At 44.7% G+C, this 12,208-nt stretch overlaps 2 pseudogenes; both read right to left on the bottom strand.

Moving 5' to 3' along the window:
- Positions 1–4,452: 4,452 nt before the first annotated feature.
- Positions 4,453–4,982, bottom strand: LOC108298638 (annotated as a pseudogene).
- Positions 4,983–6,459: 1,477 nt separating this feature from the next.
- The window catches only part of LOC108298636, an 8,346-nt pseudogene continuing 2,597 nt past the window's right edge, over positions 6,460–12,208 (bottom strand).

The following is a 12,208-nucleotide window of genomic DNA, read 5'->3' as shown; positions in this document are numbered from 1 at the left end:
TGTGCCACAGCACCTGGCCTTGTGCAGCATTTTAAAAATAAAATTTTCTGTGGTTTCATTTCTAGGCTGACTTTTTATTGAATAGTGTTTGGATTTTTTTGGAAGCCTCTTTGAAGGATTAATTTGTGGTTGCATTAAAAGGTTAATTGGGTGCCAGTTGCACAACCAGTTTTCTTTATTTTCATTTTGGGGATGTTTTTTCTGGAGCAGCCATAGTGTGCTGTGGAAAGTGGAGCTGGGCAATGTCCTTCCCTGGCTGTATTATTTTGCCCTTCTGCTGTGTGCAGTGCTAAGAAAACCTCAGGCCTTGATTATTTACACAGTATCTCTGGGCACATTATTGACCCATTGCTGCTGACTGCCTATGACTCCTGATTTTTACACAGCCTTCATGACATGCATAATAATACCTGCTATCTTATTGCTACTCAGCTCTGGGAGCTAACTGATGCAGCTTTAGAACACCACAATGTTTCTAGAGAATGTTTATTGCATATGGGGTAAAATGTTGTAGCAATTTAAAAATTCTGTCCTGTGTTGTTTTAATAGCTACCTCTATATCAAGATTCTACACACAGTTAAATTTTTACTGTTTTTAAAAGCCAGTACTAGATTTGCATATATTGTCAACAAGAAATTTAACATGATTAATATAAAATCTTATACTTTTAAAATATTGGGATACTGAAGAGAATATTTTGTACATTAGACTTGACATGTTGTTGTGTATCTTCAAAAGTAAATTTTAAAACATTCTGCAAGGATTATGCTGTGATTTGTTGCTATGCTACATATTACAGTGAATGGGGAAGATTTGGGGGTTTAATGTTTCTGATTGTATTTTAGTATGTTTCTAATTTCCCACTGTCAAAATGTCTTCCAAGATACATTTTAACTTCTCTATATCAAGTTACATGAAATCAAGTAAAACTATTCATTAGCTACCCTGAAAGATTTTTTTTAATTGAAGGTTTAATATAAAATGGGTTTCCTTGAATGTGTATCTTTTTGTTTTATATTGGAGTCTTCATATATTTTATTAATATTATATTATTTTAATTTTTATTATTTCCCATATATTTCCTAATCCACAATTAGCATTAATATGGTGCAATAATTTGTACCCTAAGTGTTGATGGAAATTATAGCACTTCAAAAGAAGCTCAGAGATCCTAAGAAAGAGGCTTTATTCTGTTGGTAGGGTGAATTAAATGTACACCCTACCAATAGTATAAAGATAATTTATTTAAGAATTTAAGGTAGTTTAAATATTTTAATGTATTTTAACTACTATTCCTGTAGAAAAGGCCATCGAGCTAAAAAAAAACAGCAATTAATGCTTGTGTTGAATAGTTTCATAGAACAGATAGGTCACAAGCTGGGTTAATATTGTAGTTGCTTTTTAGTAAAGTCATATAGAGTTTTCATTAGAACAAAATTTTCTTTAACAAATCTTACTTTCAATACATTTAAACTTTGGGGATTGAAATAGAGCTAATTTCTGCTTATTAGTATATGTTCAACTTCATGAAAACATCAACTATGCCACTGACAGCAATATGTTCAAATGATTAGTAAGTCACACCTTTAAAGTTTTTAAAATTTGACAACTTATACCATTGAATTTTGCGATTTTAAAAAAGAAAGACAGAAGAATCTTTCTTTTAAACTGTCATATTATCAAACTACCAACACTCTTCAAAAGCATTTTGAAATGTTCATTCCTTTGTTTTAGTTTACGGATTTAGTTTTCATGTTTTATGAAACTTTAGTAGTAGATTTTATGTTTGAGGGATACATAGTTTTCTAAATGTGTGCTTTTAAAAATATCAAACCATTATAAAAATTAGGGTTTTTTTTTTTTCTTTTTCTTTTTCTTTTTTTTTTGGGATGGGGTCTTGTTCTTGTTGCCCAGGCTGGAATGCAATGTTGTGACTTGACTCACTGCAACCTCCGCCTTCCAGGGTCAAGCGATTCTCCTGCCTCAGCCTCCTGAGTAGCTGGAATTCCAGGCATGTGCCGCCACACCTGGCCAATTTTTGTGTTTTCAGTAGAGACAGGGTTTCTGCATGTTGGTCAGGTTGGTCTCGAACTCTCGATCTCAGGTGATCCACCCGCTTTGGCCTCCCAAAGTGCTGGGATTACATGCCTGAGCCACTGTGCCCAGCCTAAAATGAGGATTTTTAAATTAAAGCTTTTGCAAAGGTGGATTCAGAGGATGGGGTGGTACATAGTGTAGCCTTAGTGGGCTGATCTGTATGACAGATCTGTACAGAACCCTGAACAACAAACTTGCCCCTAATTTGAATCTAGTTGTTTCTCAGCTCATTTTCTTTCAATTTCTGTCCACTTGATGTGAATAGAATCCAATGAGAGAAAAAAATACAGGAAAGGCATTCCACTTCTCATTTGCAAATTAGTATTGTTCTTTTAAATTAAATAATTGAATCTCCTCTCATTTTTTATGCCAAACCCATGGTATTTTAAGACACAGGATGACAGTAGACGCCACTAACCGTCTCTAAGTCTCAAGCAGAGGCCTTTTTAAAATCAAGGTGCAGTTCAGTAACCTTTGAAATAACAAAGGTTACAAGACCCCATTCCTACATTTTTTTCTCTTAGTCAAAATTTATTTCAAGGCTTGAATACATTCAGACTAATCAAAAGGGTACTACTGTAACTTCTTATAAAAGTTTTGAAAAATATAGACACAACCCCTCAAACACCACACTACCGATTCTCAGAAGCAATGGCTATTTAACAAGATGTAAAGGGACGATAACATATCAATGAACTTTCACACACTTAAAGAGAGCATTTAGTAGCAAGCTGGTCAGACAAAACGCAAACATTTTCACATTTCCCATGTTTGTTATTAACTTTGCTTCATAAAGCCACTGATAACCGAGGTTTCTTTCAAGTATAGGATTTCTAACATTTAAAACTGTGTTTTTGATGTATTTTTACAAAGAAATGAAAATTAAAACACAATCCAACTGTATTTATGAGTCCCTCTTCTCCAACAGCTTTAGATGTTTTTCTGAATACTTTTTACACAAAGTAAAGTATTTTTATTAACATCAGTTCTAATTCATTTATGCAGATTAGGGGAAAATGATTCATCATAAATTAACTTTAAAATTACCCTCTATGTTTCTATCTCTATCCCCCAGTCACCACCAAATCTGTTTCTACAGTGAACAATGATGCAATGTACTGTTTGAGGGGGCCCAAAGGAATCTGGAATCTTAATTTCCCACATATTAGTTAGTTGGAGGAAAAATCCGCAGTATGAAGACTATTTATCTAAAACTTTATGCTTTTTCCTCAAGCGATAAGTACTTTTTAGACTAGCATTAAATTATATTGCGCTTATACAACTACAGCAGTTTAGATTTGCCTTGGAACAAAATTAATTTCAAGGCCTTAAATATTAAAAATAAATAATTTTTTAACTATTTCATAGTTTAATTGGCTCTTAAACAGTTTTTCTGGGGAGGGAAACATTTTGTGTTCTTTAAGAAACGGGTACATGTAAAAGAATATGTGTTCATTTAAATCTTGAGAAAACCTGAAAATGAAGCCTGTTTTGTTTTTCCTAAAAAAGGAAAAAAGAACCAAAGAAAAATGTTGAAGAACAAGAATATTTACCCTTAAAAAGAAGAAGCATTATCCACGAAGAAGGGAGGCATATAGATTTGAAAACACTTATTTTACTGTCTTCAACAACAAAAAACAGATAGAGGAAATCCAGAGGACTTAGAATTGAAGCAGCTCTATACAAAAATGAAGATGGTACACTGATGTGACTTCAAAGAAAATGACTAAAAGAAAATTTTACAAACATCTTCATGTTTGTAATGTATTAATGCACAAAATATTAAAAATACAAAGCCTGGGTTTCTTCCCTGTAGGTTTATCATAAACTTTCAATTTTCTATATAATGCATTCCCTTCTTTTGTTTTAAATAGAGATGGGGTCTCGCTATGTTGCCCAGACTGGTCTTGAACTCCTGAGCTCAAGCAATCCTCCCAGCTCGGCTCCCAAAGTGCTGGGATTACAGGTGCAAGCCACCGCACTTGGCCTTAATGCATTTACTTTTATAAGCCTTCTTTGTTTAGAAGTCTACACTATACAAGTGCATACATGCTGGTATTTTACCCTGAAAATTTCATTTTTCATCTTAAACTAGTGACTTGCCTTTTTACCCATACTTATACACAAGTAATACGTTTCTAGTGGTACATTTTAATCATTAAGTATTTTTTAAATCTTGATTTTTAAATGAATCGTTTTAGTGCTATGACATGATGGGCTTCATTTAGCAGTCGAAGCACAATATGGTAACTACACTGTACTATTTAATTCACAACTGTAGGAAAGTGTTTGATTTTTAAAACATAACCAAGATGAGGCTGGACAGTAATAAACACAGAAACACTAGAAAAGAGTGAATGAATAAATAAGACAATTTTTCATCAGTGGCCATTCATTGTTTTGCTTTTGGAAACCTGGAAGAAATTGTCTTCTTTGATGTTCAAATGCTCTGGTAAATCTAGTTGTTCCTTAGCTTCCTCAATATCACCTTGAATTGCTGAAATAAGTGACCCTAAAGAATCAAAGTTCTTCTCTGGTCTGAGGTAGCCAACAATGGCCACATTGAGGATTTCCCCACAGAAGTCCTCTTTGAAGGTATGCATGATATGGGTTTTCATGGACTACTTTGTATTCCTGTAGTATGGGTTCCAGCCTACACTCACCACCATCTTATGGACATCTCCACTTCCAGCACTGGCCCAACCATAATTAATGCCAGTGGATATATCAGCTGGAAGATTATCTACCACTTGCTCAGGAAAATTAGCTGTGGAGATGCCCAGCTGCTTAGAGCCGCGGCAGAAGCCATGCACCACTTGGCCGCGGCAGAAGTAAGGCAGATGTCCATAACGCAGTCCGCTCTGTGCATGGGCTGCGGCCCAGTCCCCGCGTCGTGCAGAGCCGCCGTCAACGCGGTGCGGGTCCAGCCGGGGGGGTGGCAGGAGTGTGAGCTCTGCCTGCTGCGGGGCGCACCGGGTCCCGGGCCAAGCCAGCGACACACCACGGCGGGTCCCTGACACCGGGGACCCAACAAAAGCCGCCCAGCAACTCCAGAGCTGCGTCTGTCTACATTTTTTTAAATTAGCTTGGTGTAGTGGTGCATGCGTTTATTCCTAGCTAATAGAGAGGCTCATGTTGGAGGATCACTTGAGCCCAGGAGGTCGAGGCTGTCGTGAGTCATGGTGTCACCATTGTATTTCAGCCTAGACAACAGTGCAAGACACTGTCTCAAAAAAAAAAAACAAATCAGTGTGAACCTGTGACAAGCCATTGTCTATAGGTAGATGAGAAGCCAGCAAAAAAGACTTGAAAGGAACAACAGGAGGAGAAAAACAAGAAGAGGGTGATGTCCTAGATGCAGATAAGGTTAGACGGTACCTTTCTCTGGAACTTACTGGAAAGACTCCATGACCATCAACACATGATTAGCTGGAATAACCTGATTGCACAATAGGAGAAAAAAATGCAAGTTGCTGGAATCACATTTACAGATATACTCAAATATGTTACATGTCCGGGTAAAAGGCTCTTGTACGTGCTCCACATATACATCCTCCTAAATTTGTAAACCACAGCAATCTCTGAACCAAATCTTCTCTACTTAGAACTTTAGTTCTCAAGTGAAATAATAGACAGTTAAATACTTTGTAAAGTTTTTAGTATGATAATTTTCAAACAATTTATTTTTGACAAAAACAGGAAGGGCAACCATCACCCCACATCCCTGAGTGAAATAGGAAGATTTGGAAAAGCACACGAAGAGGGCAGGGACGTGAGGTCCAGACTTGTAGCAGCTTCTGAGAAAGATCTCACTCCAAGGACAAGCTCAAGTGCATGGGTGAAATGGCTAGGATGCACTCCTGGAAGGGAAAGTTGGCAGAGCCCTATGAAGAGGGGAGGCCCCCCCACCCCCAGCAGCATCTGCATCAGCCCAGTGAGATCAGAGATGGGATGATGAGAAATCGGAGAGCAGAGGGCGACAGACACCCAGAGAAGGGGACAGAACCCCAGACAGAGGAGCACAGGAATGAGGGGAGACAGTCTTAGAGGGAGGAGGAAAGATGGAGCCTGAGGAGGATCAGAGCCTGAGGATGAGGGTTAGACCGAGACCTAGAGAGAGTGAAGAGTGAGGGCACAGAGTCAGAGAAGGAAAAGAGGGTCCTGGGTTGTGAATGATTCAGGGCTGTGGCCTGTGTACAAATTCTGATTTCAACACTCTGCACGATGGAGACTTTCCACCCCAGCAAGACAAGGATAATAACAGAGCCCCATGAGGTTGTAGTGGGGGCTGAATGGGATCATTCCATTGAAATCTCTGGTGGAGGACGTGACCCACCAGGGAAGCTCACCTGCTATCAGTCCTATGACTGGATGTGGAAGTAGGCCACCAGGGTGTGCATGTAGCCATTGTGCGCTTCACCTGCAGGCAGAAGGGGGAGGTCAAGGTCTGGTCTTCCATCTTGACAGTGTATATGTCTCCCTCCTGCAGGACAGGAGCAGTAAAGCTCTGAGATATGGCACCATCCCCACTTCATTTTCTCCTCCCCCAGCTCCCCAGTCTCTGGAGGGCCCATTACTTTGCTGTCCCGTTTCTGCTGGTCCTCACTAACTGGTTCCTGACCTCGGCTCCTCATTCATTTCTCATCCTGCCTGTCTCACTTCCAACAAACCACCCCAGGTTCAAGCCTGTGCTCCTCGTTCCCTTCTTTCCCACACCCAAACCTGGCAGCTCCACCCTAACTCTGTCCAGTGCCCACTCCTGCCCCCCATCTGTCCAGACTTCACTCAAACGTAGGTGCCCTGCATTGCTGTCTCCCCAACCTCTTCTTGAAAAGTCCACCAATGTGATGACCTCAAACACTGACCCAAATGCCAGCCTAAAACCCTGCGCCAGCTCCTTATGTTTTCAGGAGGGTGACTTGGGTGGAGTTCCTGCCCTTCCAGTCGCCTCTCCTCTGCCACTCAACAACTTCCTCCACCCCTCAACAACTTCCTCTGTCCCCCATATCAAACCTCAACCCCCCAGCTCCAACTCAATAAATACTCACTGTCACCATTCTTTTTTTAAAAAACAGGTCTCCAAAAGAAAACAAAGAGAAACAAAAACAAAAACTGTTGCCCAGGCTGGAGGGCAGTGGTGGGATCACAGCTCGCTGCAGCCTTAAACTCCCAGGCTCAAGTGATCCTCCTGCCTCAGCCTCTTGAGTGGCTGGCACCACAGGTGCATCTCTGGGCCCAGCGCGTCCCCACGCTGTTTTGCCGTGATCCGTGTGCCTGTGCCCTGGCCCATCACCCTGGGCTGGTGCCTTTCAGTGCCCATGCTGCAAGCTTTGAGCTGCCAGCTTTGGTGTGTCCCCCAGAGGACATGCACTGGACAGGGCCAGCAGCCTCGCTCACGACTGCTCCTAGAGCCCAGTGCCAAGTGCCAAGCATGGCTGTCACAAGGCAGAACTCACAAAGATATTTTCTTTTGTCCTACAGTTTTTATAAATGTACAGGAACTCAAAAGGGAACCTGTTTATATAATAGTACTCAATATAAGGTGTGTAATCCATAAAATGGACAGGTAGCTGTGTCATAGGCATCATTAAGCCCTACCTCTGGCTGACAGGTCAGGCTCTGAGACCTCAGGCCAATGTTCTGGCCTCCGAAGTCCTGCACCAGGTCGAGGGGATGGTCTCTCTTTGATTTCAACCCTGGGGACACCTGGCCATGCCCACTCCCTGAACTTTATGCTATTTAGTGTCCACCATGTCCACTAGGGGCTCCTTGAGGGCCACATCTTTGATGCAAGACATGTTGAAGCCATACAAGTCCTCCCACCCATGGGAGGCAGGCAGGGAGGAGGGTGAGCCCACAGTAGCCCACTCAAGGCCCTGCCCACTAGCTCCCCGGGCTGCCCTCACAGTGGATCTTGTAGACTTTGGACTGCTGGTCCTTGATGGCCCTCACATACGGTGTGGCTCGGTGTGGAAGATGAGGTCATCGGGTGCCTGCAGAGGGGCAGGGTGAGGGAAGGAAGGGTGGGGCCTGGCAACATTCCTCAGAGTCTCACCAATGTGGCCTCCTACTCTGGTCTGAGCCACCATGATGTCACAGCTGAACTCACACTCACCCTCTGGTCTATTTGCCACAGGGCCACCAGAAGTTGCCCGGAAGCACCTTAGTCAGCTTCTGTCCTTCGGAAGTTCTGGGGATTCTGAGACCCTCCCTGGCTGCTCTGAGAGGAAAAGCAAAGTTGTATGGGTCCCACAAGGCCCACAAAATCTGCACATCCCCTGCCATCCCTCACCTCTACTCCAACTTTTATTGCCGTTCTAGACTCTCCTTCCACACTAGCCCTTCCGAGGCTCCACACGCAGCAAGTACACGCCTGCCCTGGCCGTCCCTCCACCCGGAACGCTTCTCTTCCCAGATCTGAGTGGTTCCTTCCTGTGCTTCATTCAGCTGTCAGTCACCTCTCCAAGAGAGGCCTGCTGAAACCCCAGCACCTGGGCCATTGCCTTGCTACGGTTTTTCTGTCCTGATGAATCCCCCAACACCACACCATCTCCCTGCCAGAACCCAGATCCAGCGCCTGTTACACCTGGCTTGGGCTATGGCCTTCTGACACCTTGCAGCCAAGCCCCCATATTAAGTCCTGTCTGTGGGGAAAAATGAGCGTGGTTTCACCTTCTCCCTGGACCCTAGCCCACGTAAGCTGCACACATTCCACTGGGGGCCTCACCAGCCACTTATCCCCAGCATAGAGCATGGAGTTGAGCATAAACAAGTAGATGGAGGTAGTAGCCCATCCACTCCCTGATCATGAGGTCCACCTTCTGCACTGGCAGCTCCACCTCCTCCACCTTCCCCTTATTATGGTCGCCACTGCAGGGTGGACAAGGGCAGCCAGGTCAGCCCCCAGGAGACCTGCCCTTCACTTTTCCCGGGGTCTAGAGCCAGGAGGCCCCACCAGGCAGCCTGGATTTAGAGATCATAAAGAACTTGATGAGCTGAAGCCATGAACCTCTTAACACTGTTTTCAAATTCATCCATTACTCTAGATATTTTTGAGACAGGAGCAGACAATTTATGTGGACTGGGTATCAGGTGATGTTAAGATTTTGTCTTTAATTGGGTAGGCTTGATATAATAAGTAACAGCATGGTCACGTTCTCAAAATAGCCTTGTGTGTTAGATAAGTCACACAGAGACAGATTTACTAGGGAAATTGCATTACAGTAGAAATTTGCTTCAAATGGAGAGAACATTTAAAGTTGAGTGATGAGGACTTCTGGGTTTATTACAATAGTCTCTGTAATAAAATCATTTCAGTTCCCAGAGGGAAATCTACCACCTTCACAAGTTCCCTATCCCACCAACCTAGCTGGGCAATTTAACAAGAGCTACCAAATTTATTAACTCATACTTCACTATGTCGTGCAGATTTGTCTCAAAATTCTGAGTGGAAGCAATTCTCCAGTCTCAGCCTCACAAAGTGCTGGGATTACAGGCATGAGCCACTGAGCCCAGCCACTAACTAGCCTTTTGGCCCAATCAATTTTCTTTTATAAATTGACCTCACAAATATTAGTGTGCATGAAATGACATTATGTGCAAAGGATGAAAATCTCAGAGCAGGCTGGGTGCAGAGGCTCACGCCTGTAATCCTAGCTCTTTGGAAGGCCAAAGTGGGAGAATCTCTGCTTGAGTCCAGAAATTCAAGACCAGGCTGGGCAACATGGCAAAACCTCATCTCCAAAAAAAAAAAGCTAGGTATGTTGGCACATGCCTGTAGTCCCAGCTACTCAGGAGGCTGAGGTGGGAGGATGACCTGAGCTCAGGAGGTGAAGGTGCCCGTGAGCCATCATTGCACCACTCACTGCACTCCAGACTGGACAATAGAGCCAGACCCTGTCTCAGAAACAAATAAAAGAAGGAAAGAAAGAAAATTCCAGAGCAGCTTAAACACCCATCAACAGAACACTGGTTTAAAAAGCTGGGGGATGTCCCTACGTTGGCGGTAGTGGAAAAGAGTGTGATGCCTCAACAGCCTGGACAGTGTGAAACTACATGACACACAAATGAGAGAAGCTGAGGGCAAGAGGCTGGTATGAAATGCGACTGGTGTGAAAATTATGCAGGTGAATGCAAACTCACTTACATGTATGTGTGTTGTAGATGCAGACTTCTCTGGAGGTTAGTGTTGGTTAAACTCAGAGGAGGGCAGGCCCTCAGTGGCCAACCATGGGACTCTATTACTCATTCAAGACACTAGAGAGTGGCTCTCGCCCTAATTTTAAGACAGAGGTGCTAAGCTTAGGACTTTGACACTAAAATTCTCAGGCTGCCGGCAGCCCAAAAGACCATAGGAGAGGAGCCACTGAATCTGTAGGCCCCACAACTCTACAGGAGTCCCTGGGGAAGCGGGGCATTGTCCACTTCACTCCCACAATCTCATCATCTTTCTGGGCTCACTATGGTCTAACTTGTTCACTTTGACATCGTCACCACATAATCGGAGATACAGGAACACTGGATCTGAGGGCCCAGGAAGAAGTGAGGGTGAGACCCCTCACATTACCATCCTCAGCCCCCAAACCCCTCCATCCAATCCCTGAGCCCCTATGGTCTCCGTCTATGTCTCCCAGGCTCAGACCCCCTTAGCCACCCTGGAGACTCATGTCGATGACCCTTTGGGTCCCGGCCTCGGCAGCAAACATGCAGAGGATGCCCGTGCCTGGGCCTACATCCAGAACCACCTTGTCCTTGAAGAGGTGCTGGTTGTGAAACATGGAGCTGTGGTATGTGACGGTGCAAAGCTTGTCCTTCAGCATCTCCTGAGGGAAGATGGGCACAGAGACTCCGTGAGGGGCCTCACATCCCCAGCCGGAGAACAGGGGGTCCTGCCCCATCGGAGGGCCAGGGACAGCTCTAGGCCCTCTCACGTCCTTCCCTGCACCTCGGTTTCCCTATTTGTAAAAGTAGACTAGATAAACTAAAGTCTCATCTAAGCCAGACGCTACTATTGCTACCTAAGAACCAGCAAACCCTGGCTTTTCAAAGTCCTCAGGCCAGGGGCGGTGGCTCACGCCTGTAATCCCAGCACTTCAGGAGGCCAAGGTGGGAGGATTGCTTGAGCCCAGAAACTTGAGACCAGCCTGGGCAACAAAGCAAGACTCTATGTCTACAAAAATTAAGAAAATTAGCCGGGCGTGGCAGTACACTCCTGTGATCCCAGATACTCCAGAAGCTGAGGTGGGAAGATCACCTAAGCCTGGGAGATCAAGGCTACAGTGAGTGGTGATTGCATCACTGCACTCCAGCCTGGGGGACAGAGCAAGACCCTGTCTCTAAAAGTAAAAAAAAATAGTAATTTATGTACATTTTTGCCGCAATTTTATGACAACAGCCTCAGGGGAAGAAGAAAATTCCCTAGAATGCCACCCCATCTGCATTCTGGGATCTCAGTGTCTCTGTCGCAAGGGTCCAGAAGCTGTCAGGCACGGAGCAGCTGGGACGCAGTTCCACCATCGGTCCCTAGAGGGCGGAAGAGACCAGCGGGCCCTGTCTGACCTCCCGCTAAGACCCCAGGCACGCATGCGTGCTCCCACCTTAGCCTTCGCGTGGGGCCCCTGCAGAGCTTGAGGCTAATTTCAGTCTCCAAGGCAAAGGCTTGGAAAGGGGACCCTGGGAGTTGCGCGGCAGAAGGGCGCAGGGGCGGCCTGCTGCGGGGGAAAGCAGTGCGCATGAGTGGGAAATTACGTTTCACCCCTCCCCAACATTCAACCCCCTTATGGTTTGCCGGCCTGGGGAGGTGTCCTCACTCACCTCGTGGATGCTGAAGTGGCCATAGGAGTCTAGGCAGTAATCTTTGGGCGTCATGTCCTCAGCATTGGGCTCACTGCTTTCCTCCTGACCACAGGAAACCTGGGAGGGGGCCGATGGGAGCATGGGTCAGACCTGGGGGCCGCCCTACAGCCTCTTAAACCTCCAGGTTCCTACTTATTCCTGAAGAGCAGTAAAGAATCCCCCAAATTGTACTATGACAACCCTCCAGCCCCCGCCTACCTTCTTGCCCCCACAGGAGCCCCAAAATCTAACAACTCCATTTTCTACTTCCAGGAC

This window comes from Cebus imitator, unplaced genomic scaffold (assembly GCF_001604975.1).
Source record: "Cebus imitator isolate Cc_AM_T3 unplaced genomic scaffold, Cebus_imitator-1.0 Scaffold1024, whole genome shotgun sequence".
NCBI lineage: Eukaryota > Metazoa > Chordata > Mammalia > Primates > Cebidae > Cebus > Cebus imitator.
This window is presented reverse-complemented; position numbering and strand designations above follow the sequence as displayed.